The sequence below is a fragment of the Coturnix japonica genome, chromosome 5 (genome assembly GCF_001577835.2).
Source record: "Coturnix japonica isolate 7356 chromosome 5, Coturnix japonica 2.1, whole genome shotgun sequence".
Lineage (NCBI taxonomy): Eukaryota > Metazoa > Chordata > Aves > Galliformes > Phasianidae > Coturnix > Coturnix japonica.
The window spans coordinates 38,412,262-38,427,702 of NC_029520.1; the positions used below are offsets into that span (position 1 = coordinate 38,412,262).

The 15,441-nt window shown below is 34.4% G+C and overlaps 1 long non-coding RNA gene across 1 annotated transcript; it reads left to right on the forward strand.

The window, feature by feature from the left end:
* The first annotated feature begins 1,084 nt into the window (after positions 1–1,084).
* On the forward strand, positions 1,085–14,347 carry LOC107315170. The gene is made up of 3 exons (XR_001555804.1): positions 1,085–1,171; positions 9,828–9,892; positions 13,304–14,347. It is a non-coding gene; the product is annotated as an uncharacterized LOC107315170 (long non-coding RNA).
* Positions 14,348–15,441: the final 1,094 nt, after the last annotated feature.

Sequence of the window (15,441 nt, forward strand, 5' to 3'; positions counted from 1 at the left end):
TGCCTCCTACACACAATTCATTTTCTCTGAGATGAGTGTGAATATATTTAGTAGGAAAAGTTTTTTTGTGATAATTTCACTTCTACAACAATAGCATTCATCACTGAAACTTATAACTTTGACCTTTTGACTGAAGAGGACCCAGCTATCTCAAATTGGCACCAAACCTTTAAAATGCCGAATGCGGAAAGAAGATAGAAATATGAATTTCTATTCTATTTCTCTTTTACATAATAATTTGCATAAGATTTTTAGCACAAATGCATTCCATAACTTCTGTTGTTTTGTTGGATTATTTTGTTAGCTCAAGGCTTAAGCACAAGGGAAGAGCCAGATTTTTTGGCATTATCTGCCTTTGTAACATCTTGAAGAAAACTTTAAGCTCTTGAATAAGAGTTAGTTTCTGTCATTGAACTTATGCTGTGTGGAATGTTAGTGGTAATTTTGACTATCATAGTTTTGGGGTTCAACATCCAACTCCTGCAATGTTCTGCTGCAAATGTCATCAAGTGATCCTCCAAAGTTCCTGTTCCTCCTATATGACATAAGAAAAGTTTTGGATTAGGGCTGACTGGAAAATATATATTCTACCTGTGTGTAAATAAAAATCTGCAGGTGTCTTTTTAGAGCTTTTAATTTCAATATGCTAAGAAAAATGAGATGAGCCTTTTCTGTTACCTACCTTGTCTCTAGTGATGCTACCTTTCAATTTGGGCTTTATTGAGTTCTTTTCATTCAAATAGATGCCAATACCAGCTTTAACTAGCTAGTGTAAAGCTAGTCCAGAGTCAGTGCTCAAATTTTTCCACCAGCATTTTTCTGATAAGAATACTGCGTAAAGCTGTATGAGAATGTAATATATCATAGCTACCTGTGTTTCCATCAAATAATTTATTACAAAAACCTGTGTTTCAGAATGCATAGGAAATTGGTAATCACAGCCTGAACCTCTGATTAACCAGCTGAGGCAAGTGCTGGGTCAGCTGTGGGAGCACAGGTGAAGGTAATTCAGTTGTGCTCCCAGAAGGGGTGGAGCCTGACACCACCTCTACTAGACTTCTTTTAAAGGCTGACTACCACAGCAGCAGCATCTCTTTTAGAGATTGCTTCCTTGTGGAGTTTGGGTGACCAGCCTCAGTGTTTTCCATCTAGATTGAAGGCATCAGAATTGGTGAGTTTTTCCTGTAGATAACCTTTGGCTATCTATTACACTACAGTTCTTGTATTATTTTCTACTCTACGCAGAAATAGTTAAAACAGAGCTGAGACTGATCATCTGAATCAAATGCAACTTGTTTTCTGTATCATATGTGGCTGAGATCTGCTAAAGGGCTGTGTATGTTCACATGCAAACAGCCTTTACTTTAATCTCACTCTGGAGGCACAACCAGTATTAAAAATCTTGCAAAGAAGCTGTGAAGTATCATCTCATCAAATCAATACTGAAAACGTGATAGAAATCAGGGTGAGCTATATCACTTCAGAAATAGATTCTTCCTTGGTTTCAAGTGCATTTTCTTGTATAATGGAATATGATATCCTTTAATTACTCCACAGTATGCAAGCTTATAAAGTTATCTGCTTGAAGCAGCATTTGCCTGTTTATTCAACCTTAAGATGTGTTTAACTCTGTGGCTTTGTGGATGAAAATTGTACGTGGGACAAAATCTGAATTTTTATTCAAGGGTTTAGATTTAGCTTTTGATTTTTTTATTTTTTATTATTTTTTTTTTTAATGAGAAGTTGAAGTTATAGATAAAAGACACTTGAGAATAATTCAGGGATTTATTTTAGTGACTTGTCCTTTACATTTTCTTCTGTTCAGTATTTTTTCAATAAAGACACCTGGCAGACACCTTTGGGAACTGGTAGATATGAAAGTGTTTAAATTTGCAAAGTTGAGAATAACAGATAAAAATTTATCTACTTCACAAACAACCCAAATTTGCAAGAAGTTCTGAGTAATCCACATTTTCTTTTATTAGCCAGTGGACATATTTGGCACACCTCGCCCTGACTATATAAACTGCACTGCTGACATCACAAATATGGTTGCAAAAACAGGTAGCAATAAAAGTCTGTAAACAAAACAACAATTACAGTGTGCGGAAGAAATAAGGTGCAGAAACTCACTTTCCACTGTATCAAGACCATAATACAGAAAAATATTTATAACTGGAAGTATTTTAGAGGTTGTAATGAAACAATGTCCTTTGCTGTTAAATGTAGGTCTCTGCAGTGTCATAGGTAGTAGGGAGAAAACATCATTCATCCATTGCATGTAAAAATCAGATGAGTTGTTTAGACCATTGTAAATGAAGGAAAATCTCAGATCTGTATTCCCAAGTGAAAAACTGTTCTGACAGTGCAGTGTACAATGATCACAGAACCAGCAGGGTGAAGAGAAATACCTGTTTCAGAGGAAGCTGTTATACTGCTCATTCTTTCTTTAAAACAACTAAATTTTTTTCTTGAAAGCTCCTTTGATGTTGGTATATATTCTTGGGGCAACAACCAGAATAGTAACATTTAAATCTAAGAAAATTTCAGTTATTGGAACTCAGAAGAAGGATTTCAGCTGTTAGATTTTGATTTAAGTATTTTTATCAATATATTAAAAATAGCCCTGAATGCTAATTCCTTTGGGGAAAAAAATCCTGGACAAAAATTAAAAAACAAAACAAAAAAAAAAACAAACAACCACACAAATACACACACATACAAAAATAAAACAAAGCAAAAGAAACTGTTCAAGATTTTTGTATTCTGTAAAGTACATATAACCCCATATTTTACTACCTCCTTAAAAATATATCTGAAATTTTTCTTAAAATGTGATGTTATCATGACATAAACTTTAGTGTAAGACATACACACATTTGATCTTGATTTTCCTGTTTCACAAGGCATTAGACTGAAATAACAGAATAATAGAGTTGCTCAGATTGGATAAGGCCTTCAAGATTATCAAGTCCAACCACAACCTAACCATGTTACCCTAACTCTAACAACACTCTGCTAAATCATGTCCCTGGGCACCATATCCAAATGGTTTTTAAACACATCCAGGGATGGTGACTCAACCACCTCCCTGGGGATCCTATTCCAGTGCTTAACAACCTTTTATGTAAAGAAATTCTTCCTGATATCCTACCTAAACCTCCCTTGGAGTTCATTCCCCTCATCTTGTCATCTCTCCCCACTGAGAGGAAGGCAGTCAGGTGTATTTCATGACTCCACTTCCAGTATATCCAGAGCTTGAAGATGAGTTTGAAAATTGTTCTTAAATTTGTATACTTTGTGGCAAACAGAATACAACCCAAAGCATAAAGTCAAGCACCTAAATATGCTTTTTAGTCACAGCCTCAGGCTGTAGCTTAGCATAGACACGTCAGCTTCCAGAATCTGAGGCACAGATGTAGTCAAAGGAAAACCAAATTGCAGAAAAAACTGCTTTTTTTTTTTTTTCTGTCTTTTGGATTGACAGATAAAAAAATAAAAAAACATTTCCTTTAATATAGTAACTCCTTCTAAAAGATCCTTTGGTCTTTTTAAAAAGAGTTAAATTTTCTGTTAGTGTTCTCACTGCTCATATATGAGCACATTACAGTCTTCTGCCAAGTAATGGGGAATTTCTCAGCAGCTCTTCCTCAACTATCTCGGTTCCTGGACTCAATTTACCAGTTACAGTTCCAGATATTTCAGGAATGTATATATTGGTCCAATATTCATCCACTTTGAAACTTACAGACCTGATGATAAAACTAACGTGGTCTTGATTATTTAACTTCTATTTCAGGTATCTCTGTACCTCTTTCATAATTATCCTTTTTCCAGTTGCAATCTCATACAGATTTTAAAATCTTTCCCCCAACCATATGTCAAAATATCTAACATCTGTCCAAACATTTAAATGTTATATGCAATTAAATAAATATTTGTAAACATGTCCTATTCAAAAGCCTGTTTACAGGCAAGGAGGGAGCATGCTTTATATGAGTAAAGCATGAATTTATTGTTAATAAATTCAAAAATAAATAAAAGGAAATTTTATGCCTAATTCAATAATCATTACTAGTACAGATCAAGTTACTGAAGTAAAATGAAAAATAATAATGCAGACAGAGCGCTCACATATAGGGGGAAAAAAAAGTTGTAAAAGTAACACATTTATAGTTGGTAGCACACACTTGTCAGTTCCTAGCTGTGTTCCTGATATTCTGTTCATCTTTACACTGCTCCTCTAGGTCCTAAGGCTAGTGCTGGCACTGGGCAATCTAATGGCTAGCTGCCAGCAACTGCAGTATTAAGCTGTGACAGATGTGATATTCTGATGTTTCTTTTTAATTCCTCTCTTCTTGTTTCTTTTTACTTTCCTTTCCATATTGGTTTGTTTTGTTGTTGTTGTTGTTGTTGTTTTTGTTTTCCACTCTCTTTCCATTTTAAGTAAAACATACATGCATGGTAACAAACACACATTTTCTCATTTCTCTTTATTCAAAGGTCTGTAGCTCTAAACTATAGATAAATTAAGCAGATAATATTATTTAAGTCCATAACATACTGATTCTTTAAGCTCTTTGTTCTGTTAAAACCTATTTGGTTCAGTTGCTTGTTTGTTTGTTTTTGTAATCGATGAGCTGTGGGATCTCCAGTACCACTATACCCCAACTGTGTTAACACCTTTTTTTCTACACTACACCATGTTAGTCATAAACACCTCATTCTACCTGGAGAAGCTGCTTGTTATCTATGTAAAAATGTAGTTGTATTAAAAAAACAACAACAAAAACCTAAATAGATATATGGTCATATATCATATGGTCAGTTGGAGTGATTATTATTTCAACAAAGGCAAGTACTACAGTGCTACAGGCACTGAGATGGGTTACTAGAAAAAACAATGAATAGTTGTTCATGTACTCCTATAACGCGCTTGTCAAAGCAGCCAACACTGGTACTTCAGGGAAATGTGCAATAAACTTGAATTAGGAAGATGTAAGATAAACGTATTGCCTCTTCTGCCAGGATATTATCATTTCCTTAACTAACAGTCATGTTACTTCCAAGATGAGCAATCTTTCATATAAATGTTAGGAACTGTCATGTTGTATCTGTACCTGCTTTCCGGAAACCTTACACGATAGTAGCTCTCGATAGCAAGTAACATTTAAATATTATTATACTCTTATCATTTGCACCCAGTCACTTGGCTGTGATCCAATCTTGTATCAGCTTGCTGACCTCATCTTCTAAGCCTTAGAATTGATTAAATGATAGAAGATAAAACCAATAGAAAATACTTCAGCGGTTGTCATTTTATTCTTGTGCCTGCCTACAGACTACAAAGACATATGTGAAGTACACTTACCTTACTTCCTAAGGTGCACACACATACAAATATTAAAGCTTAACTGCTGAAACTGATGAAAGAAATAAGTAGTTCAGATAATAAAGTGTCACATCACTAGAGAAAAACACTTCTGCAAAATGTTATTGTGACTTATACATGCTTTTTTTTTGTTCTTTTTCCCAAAAAGTAACACTTAAGCAGTTTTTAGTCACTGATTTCACTCTTGATATTTTTCTGATTTTTCTGTGTTGACCCAGATACTGAATCTATTATATATGTGGAATTTTGTATCCAGGTGTTTGGTAAGGTAAAAGTTATACATTTTTCTTTTTAAACTAATTATTATGCAATAAAAAATGTGCATATAAATATAGCAATAGGATATTATAAAAATAGAAGTATATGATATAACTTAAATTTTTATGTAACTATTGAATGAACAATATAAGTTTTTTTAGTTAGGAAACAAATAGAATTTATGATCACAAATTACAAGTAATACATGAACCTCAATATTTGACAATTATAATAAAAGTGATTATATGCACTTATAGAAATAATTGGAATATTTTTACTAGATAATTTAATACCTTCCTTTTCTACAATGTAGTGTAAATAGGGTTATAAATGCAGTAAGCTCAGAAAATAACTACTTTATGTATAATTTTTAAGTAGATATAATTCATTTAGGGCTTAATCAGGAGTACTGCTTTTTAAATTTGAATAGGTTTTGTGTCAGGCATGCAAATCTTATCCTAATCTAAAATGGAGTATCTAGGCTTTCAGAAAGAAGACACTAATTTTGTGGGTGAGTTATATAAATCGCATCAAAAATTCTATCCATTTTCTTCTTTTCGTTCCTAAAATTTCATCCAATATTACACAGGAGCTACATTTGATTCGGCAAGAACTTTCTAGTTGGGTTTTCTATTCAGAAAACATTTCTACAGTGTGTTTTGATTTATGACACAAATCTACACAACATAACATTGTGTCTTGCAATAGTTATTGATGTACTTCAAATTTGACTCTACATTTGACTTGAAAAGTGTTAAATTATGAGTTTTGTCTACAGGAACTTGAGTTTTGTTTATCATGCCCATGAACAAATAATTAAAACATGTGCAGAAGTACAATACTATTTAGATTAAATTAATTTATGTCTGTCCTTGAAAGAAATTTGAATCAGAACCACGTGAACACACAACTGCTCAAAATAATTACCCTAAAATGAAAACTATTTTGTCTTGATATGAAAAGCTGATGGACAATTGCTTCATGAGTGGTCTTTTCATCAAGCTATTGAATTTGGCTTTGAGACATGCTAATTATTTCTGTCAGTTAAAGCAGTTAAGTGAGAAGCAAATCTCTTAAACATATGGCAAGGCTTATTATCAAATGAAAGCCAGATATCACAAAGATTTGGAGAATACATAGCTCTAAACAGACCTGAAAATGAAATCAAAATGCCAGTTTTAAAATCCCTACAGGAAGAACATACACCTTTCTTGAGAACATATGCCAAGACATACATATCATTTAAATATTTTTGATTGCACATTTATTAAAACACACGTTTATTTGAATCTGTTTTTACAACAGATGGCTCATTTGGTAAGCTTTGAGAGATACATTAAAGGAGAGGAGGGAAGTGAGGGGAAAGGAAGGAAAGGGAAAGCAGTCATAGAATGGTCTGGGTTGGTAGGGACCTGAAATATCATCTGGATCTATCCTCTTTGCCACCTCCCATCAGAACAGATTACCAAAGCCCCATCCAACATGGCCTTGAATACTGCTGGGTGGGGCATCCACAGCTTCTCTCAGCAGCCTGTTCCAGTACCTCACCATCATAGTTTATTCTAAAAATGTTTTCCGTAAGCTGCTGCAGACTTTTTAATTTTTTTTATTTTTTTTTTTAATGTTTGTTTCATATTGTCAAATACTCCAACGACACAGGCAGAACTTTTGTTATAAAATAGCAATTTATAAACTTTTTGTATTTCATTGATCATCCGTTACTGGCTTTTGTTCTAAGATATGCATTCTAAAAAATGTGTATTTTCAAATGGTTAAAAAGAAAACACCGGTGTCCTCAGGAAGGTATCATTAATATTTTGGAATAGGATGTAATAAAATCTACATTTTACAAGAAAAACAGCAGGAGAAAATCAGTTAAGTAGAACATAATTATCCTTTCTGGAAGATAGCCAGCGCACTAAATTATGAGGACATATCATCCAAATGACTATAAATTGTATTCTTCATTCATTTATAAGACAAAACTTAACCAGTTTGGAATTTCCTGAATTGTAGGGTTTTTGTAAAGAAAAAAGTTATAGTTATCCATAGAAATGTTCCTAAATATGAAATTCCAATTGTTTATGGTTGAGTCTTTCATTATTTTCAGCCCACTGAAATAACGTTGACTTTTTTTTTTTAAAAAAAAATTCTCACCTTTTTATAATATCAAATGAATATTTGCATTAAAGGAAAGCTTAATAATTAAAAATAGTGGGTGTTTTGTTTTGTTTTTGTTTTGTTTTTGTTTGTTTGTGTTTTTCCCATTATGAGACCCTTAGAAGTATTTTAAGAACTGTCTTTGTTTTTCTTTTTTCCAAAGTGCTCTGTTGGAAAGTTCTGATCAATTCTGATTCATTTACTCTGTACTTACACTATTTTGAGCTGATTGCCATAACTGGTTAACATAATTTCAAATGATTGCAGATATCTGCCTGGAGTTTTTCTGCCCCTAAAATACTAAATCATATCAATTTAATGGAAATGATATTTTCTGTTGTAACATCAACAGGAAAGTTGTTGCAGACATGTAGGAACACAAGTGTGAACTACCTGCTACCTCTTTGTCAAGAAAGAGTGGAGTCACTAAAGAATGGAGATTCTGATGTTCACCTAAGTACAGGGTTGTCTTGCAGTGACTTTGAAAATCCATTGATAAGATCAGTTGCTGCTATCTTTTCAGGAACAGATAAGTTTTCAACAAGCTACTGAAATACATGATAAGAATTATGTGAATAATTAGAAGATTGATTTGTCACACTCATACTTTTTCAATGGTGCAGACTGAGTGGATGTGAGTAGGTGATAACAAGGACATCACATTTTGCTACTGAACCTACTTGGTATGGAAAAGAAATTGTGGTCTCTTGAGGAGGACATCCTCTGAACTGGAACCACTCATTTTAAAGAGAATTCAGAGGCAAATGGGAGAATTGCTATATTTTGATAATTATTTAGTTCAATAATATCACTTATTTTAATTGCTCAACCATTGAAATAATATCTAGATCTGAACAATGTTCAGTCCAAACATAACTGGATTTGCAGAGCTGCTTCAGCACAACAAAGTCTGTGTTTTGGAAATAAATACATCTAGTGATGGGCTGTGATGTTCCTATACCCTTCACTGCTGTTGAGACTGTTACTGGCAGCTTCCATTGATGATTTTTAGCTTCCATTTCCTTCTCCTGGCTAATCACTGAACTCGCTTTTGAGGAATGAAAAGGACAAACAAAACATTACCTGTATGCACATCTTCCTAGCTGTTATTTTACATAGACATGCTGAAAAGCACTGAATGTGGTGGATTCTAATGTTCAATTTCTCTTCAGTATTTTAGGAACAATAATCTGTGTGCTGTCCTTGTTTCCTGTCTTTCTAGTCTACTCTTTTGATTTGTGCAAAGTTCAAATTATTTACCTTTTTGCTACATAAAACAAAAAACAACAAAAAATAAAACCATACCTATTTATGCATGGGTTAAAAAAAGAGTTTATTACTTCTGTGGTCATAAGTATATGTCTTCTAAAGTGTTTCCTGCTGAAATGTCATGCTGGCTAGAATTCAGCAGCAAATAAATATTGCTGTCCTCACTAATTTAAAACAGTGTGAGTTTTAAACCTATAACTTCAGGAGATTTATTAAGATTGCAGTTTTCATCGTCACCCCTTCAGTCTATCTAGACAGTTCAAAACAACAGAAACCATACTTTTTCAGTAATATGTCAGATGCTGCGAATTCAATTTCTTTAATTTCTGTCATGTATTAGAGCATGAGAGCAAGAACATGAAACTAGAAATAAATGTGTCCATTCAAATTGAAACTTAAATTAAATGAGTTTCTTTGATCAAAAATATTTCTAAGCTTTGACTTGATTTTAGTAAATGGGGCTCAACAGGGGATATTTCAAACAACTTTGCACATCTAAGAGTGGGTATCTACATTGAATCCCATGTCTTAATTTGGAGGTGAAATACATCCTTGAAATTAGACAAAGTCCCATAGTATATGTTATATTTTGTATTCTTTCGTAATAAAACCAGAGGTAACTACATGAAACACTAACTTGCATGTGTTTTTTACAGACATATGATGGACATGACATTTATTTGAATGAAAAATAAGAGCAAATTTTGAAATATCAACACTTGTCCTAAAACAGGTTTTTCTTTCTCAGCTCCATTTTAGCTCGAAGGAGGATTCAGGCACAGTGAGAACAGAAGGACAGAAGGTGGTTTGCAGGTAGGAGAGTACAAATAAGATCTTTGAGGCCAATGTTGTGTTGCTACTGTGGTATGTTTCAGTGTTTAATGTTTGTAATCAACAAAGCTGACAAATTTTTATGCAAGTATTTTACATCCTCTGTCAACATTTGTCCTTATAATTTTGAAATGCTGGTGAAGAATTTTGATCTGTTAGAAATGGACAAATTATACATAAATGTATTACTGGTCTTGGCTTTTTAGAAGATTCTCTACTCCAATATCTCCTTCGGACTGTGTCACTAATATGTCACATTTCTGGTCACAGATATTATTCCTTTGATTTGTAAAACAACTTTAAATGATAAAAAGTAGTTTTCTTCACATTTACTCAGAAGTTTAAACTTTACACTCACACCATAGTATATGAGAGTATTTGATTTTCTGCAGCTAAAAACAGGGAAGTCAATACCAAAACTGAAATTCTATCACAAAGCTTAGGTTTATTTCTTACTAACTGAATGATTTAAAATCTAATGAATTATATCTCTATTTATCCTTCAGCTTTTTCTTAGAGGGCAACCTCTGTGACAACAAGGCTATTCTTATTGGACAGTTACAATTGCCTCAAAATTCAAGTTTCAAGTGATACTAATTAGAAGCCTTGATTTTTATTTATTCATTGGTTTATATTAGTATTTCTAATCTCAACTGTTTCAGAAAATTTTAGAATAAGAATATTTTCTTTCATGCTTCTTAGCTTGGTGATGATAATAGCAAGGATAACTCTGAGATGTTGAGATTTTTTCTTATCTTTTGGTGGGATTTTTTTTTTTTTTCTTTTAATATATGTATCTAGGAGGAAAAAAATAAAAGACTATAGGGTGGAGGTGGAACAGAGATCTAAATTAGATCAAAATTTGTAACCTTTACCCAAAGTATAATTTCAAAAGTGTGAATGAAAACAGAGTATTTTACTATACCTGAAAGTAGGCCAAAGAGCACAGATTTACTCCTTGAAACTGATAACCTCTAATATTTAATTTTACTGTGCTAGTTATAACTGCCATTACTACACATAAACATGGATATGTCTCAACTTTCCCTTGTAGACAAAACTTTAATAATTTTCTCAAATGATATTCCATAGTAATGTATACTGTGACTAGTTCTCAAATGATATTCCGTAGTAATGTATACTGGGACTAGTCTGCTCTTTAAAATACCTTTGAAATGGTATGACAAAGAGAAAGGTGCCAGAGGGAAAGATCATAAGAGGAAAATACAAATGAGGAAAGAACTTAATATGTTAAGAAATCATCAATGATACCACTGGTGATTCTTGATAGTGTAACAATCTGTTCTTAACAATTTTCAAATTTCGGTGTTCTGTAACATCCACAGGCTGATACTTAATAATTTCCCTGGTTGAAGAGTTAATCTGAATCTGAATTATTACTGTTTCAGCTAAAACTTTTTTATTCCATTCTTTGGGTAGACAGAAAATATATTTTTGTTCTTTGCAGTAAGCAGGTTATTCTTGTCTCAAGAGCATTACAAAATATTCCTTCACTTTCTTCATTGCTTTTATGTAAATCAAAATCTAGCTTTTGAAATATGTTCTGATTTCTTAACTTCTACTGGCTGCTGATATTCCTGCAAATTTGTTTATTTCCTATCCTCTCTTTCTCCAGCTGATTTCTCCTATTAGATGCAACATGTCTTTACAGAACTGTGCTTTTTTTATTTTTTATTTTACAATTTGTCAAGATCACTTACATCTGAGTCCTATCTTCAATATGCTTGAACATGTGATGTTCTTCAGACAATTTGCCCCCCAGGAATCTCCTTGGATGATTTGTCCTCTGTTACCAAAACAATGAAGCTAGGTTAGAAACATAGAGTGGACTTTTACAGCAGGAGTCAGAGGCTCATTAATACCTGCTTCAGAACATCCTCACTAGAGGTGGTGATAAGTGGCATTAAACAGCACTCTTAAAAAACACATATTTCTCATTTTCCAGATTTGATGAATGCTGCTGGAAATTTCTCAATGGAATGTAACTTTTCTGCACAATTTTTATAATTCTATTGAAACTGTCATGGTTTAATAATTTTGTAATTGTGCTATCAGTATTCCACATCATAACATCATTTAAAGCATGAATAATTTTACTGAATCTGCAACTTACAGAAGACTACATCTCCCAGAGAACAACACGGTCAGAGATGGGTCACGGGACCTGGGCACTATATTATCTCTCTGGCAGTCAGGACTGATGTCTTTCGAGTTTTGACGTTCAGGGGAGCGTGTGGGAGACTTCCGCCATTTGCCTAGGTTCACAGTAGGCCTCTCGGTTTTGGGACTCATTCTCTCTCCTATTTTGCTTGATTCGTTAGCTTAATTTCAATTATATTATATTATATTGTGTTATCCTGTATTTCGATATAGTATTTAGTAAATAAGTGTGCCTCCTTTGATTATTGCTGCTGTTTTCTTTTCCTAATTAACTTTTCCTTTTGGCCTAGGGCCCCTGCGGGTCCCACGGCCCCCCTGTCTCGGACGCAGGTAGATTTTCATTTAAACCGTGACAGAAACAAATTCAAATTCACTGAATAACTTTTCTATCAAAAGAAGGAACTGAATGAAGTCAGGATTAGAATGTTTCATTTTCATAATTAATCCAAAACGGTTGTGGATTTTCTGTTTGTTTTGAATTTTGTTTTCTCTGGTATATTCATGTATGGCTATAAATACTACTTTGGTTAAGTCACTTGTTTTGAGGAAGAGGATATCAGCTGTTAACAACTGAACAATAAATATGAAGTAAATATCTGATGTAGTCAACTGCATGTTTGCCTTCTGAAGAATGTCTCCTTTCACCTGTGTGAGGGTGTTCAGAAAGTATGTTGACAATGTATTTTAGTAGTCTTTTAATTCAGTATTGTTTTGCGTGAACCTGCTGTTCAGCCTGATTCATTTGGGAGATAGCGAACTCCCAAAGTAAATAGAGTTAGGTGATCAGGCAAGCCAGAATGTTGCAATTTCAGACTGCAGAACCATGAACTATATAGTCACAATCAACTGCCTGGCAAAACAACATAAAGGTGCTTTTTTGTCTTAAATGCTTCTTCACTATACCGTTCAATAAAAGCAATTTGTGGTGTCCATGGTGACCTTTAAGTGATATTACAAGGTTTGCGGAGGAAGTGTATCTGATCAATAGTCAGTTCTTAGGGATGTCAGCACCTAAACTCTTGGATTCCTTTCTTGTTGGAATATAAATGTGGGTGTAAATGTTGTAATACTACATTCTGCAATGTGGGAATACAACTTATTTATATTACTATAATTCACTATTTTAAAGCTTCCGGATTTACTTAGATGTGAGGAAAAAGAAGTTATCTAGAAGTTATCACTGTTATTTTATTGGGTACTTTATTTTTTCAGTTTCTGGCTATCTGGAAAGCTGGCATGAGAGCTATTTCCTGCAGTGGATGGATGACATCTTGCAGTACCTGTGCTGCTGTGTGGAGGAAAAACGCCTGAACCATTTCCTCATAGGAAATGAGGACGTGCCTGCGGAGATTATCTTGCCGCAGGAATTCCGAGCGTCCCAACCGCTCAACCTCCTCCAGCACCTGGTGCAAGATCCAGACAGTTATGAGCAGGCACTGCAGGAGTTGCAGGAGCTGCAAGATCAGCTCACAGGCCTGCTGATCTATAGGAAATGAGAGACACCCACTTGTCCTACAGACGAGCACTCTGGACATGGAGAAGACACCACTCAGCAGGCAGTCAGAATTGCTCCCAAATGCTTTCTCCACAACAAACCAACAGTGCGGTTGCCAGAGTGCTGAACTGAATATGCACAAGGGAGCAGCTGATGTGAGACTACTCTTTCCTTCCTTCACCACCGTGAGGACCACCTGGGGAGAGAGAAGATGCTCAGCCTCCTACAAACTCTCCAGGATATGGAGAAAACTGCAACCTGGTTCCAGGAACTGATGAGAGAAGCCTGGGTAGCTATGTCTCAACTGTCAACAGTGCAGCGCGAGTTGAGGCCCTCCGTCTGCTTCTGCAAGTTCCAGCTGACAATCACCTCTTGCAGAGTCCTCTGGATTGAGCTCAGGCTCAGGGTACAGCAAGAGGACTTGGACACATTTCTGTCCTTTGAGTAGGCAGGGGCTGTTGATAGCAGAAGCACGAGGAGGCCGCAGAGATGTGATGCAGCAGAGACTTCTTTGGGAAACAGCCGCTACAGCAGGCTACATCTGATGGATTTCAAAAGAAGGCAGCGTTTGGAGTACAGCAAGACCATGAAGACAACTATCTGAGCAGCCAGGAGACAGAGACAGCTAGACCCATATCCTGGTAGCCACCAGCGTTTCTACATATGCCTTTTAAATGCCGGGACCACATGGAGTGAAGAAGAATCATCTTTGTCCACACTGAAAATATGGTTAAATAGTTAAATATAGTTAATGTAGATCAGGAAATGCATATTATTATAATTTAATAATTATAATTATAATAAAATTTAATTAAAACTAATTAAAAAATATAAAAAATTATAAAACTATAAAATTTTATAAAAGTTAATAAAAATTAAAAAACAAACAAAACTAGTGGTATAAGTGCCCTTCTTTTGGTGAAACTCTCAGAAAACTCTCAGAAGTACTACATTTCTCAACTGCCTTTTAAGAATACAGTAGACATAAATACACCTACGCTAAAACATTTGCTTTTCAGCAAACCACAGAAGACAGAATACTTGGTAAAAACAGTTGCTTTGTTTTCAGTAATAGTTAGAAAATATGTCTTTGTTTGTTGACTAGCTCTTTAAAGGAAGGTTGACATTTTTGGCTCAGTCATGTGTAAGGGGCAGTGCCAAGAATTTCCCAAGGGCTGCAAAATTACTGTAGCTGTGAAAAGGGCAGAGTTTATATCTCCTCTGCAGTCTCTTGATGACAAATCAAGCACTCTAATGGAATGCAGCCAATAAATTTTCTCCTTTTTGTCCTTCCCCCATTCCTATACATAAATGATTTACAATAAAAAAGCAGGAGAGAAGGGAGGAAGAACATTCATGCTTCTGAACTCAAAAAAAGACAGGTTTTGAGACTATTTAGCATGTTTTGATTGTCCAACCTACCTTCAGCATTGTTAAGAGAGGAAAAAAAAAAGAAAATATAATTTGTAGAAACAAATCATGAAAACATGCAAGTATTAACCTACCTGCAAACAGACATAGAAAATATGTTAACACTGACTTCATAATACTTAATATCACATGCTGAGGCCTTTAAAGATAGGCATAAAATATGAGAAAGCTGACTTTAGCAGACTGACTGCATGCCACAGAAACATATTAACCATTAAGAAACAGCTAGAAGGATAGCTAGACTCCAGCAAAAATTGAAATACAGAAGAATACATTTGTATATATTGTTTTTGATTTGTTTTAATAGAGTGGGAAAAGAAAAAAGGAAAAAAGATGTTCAAATAAACAGAAATGTTAGTACCACATAGATTATCCTTTGGATTTCAATAAAACAGACACTTAAATTATTTCTACTTTGTTTCAT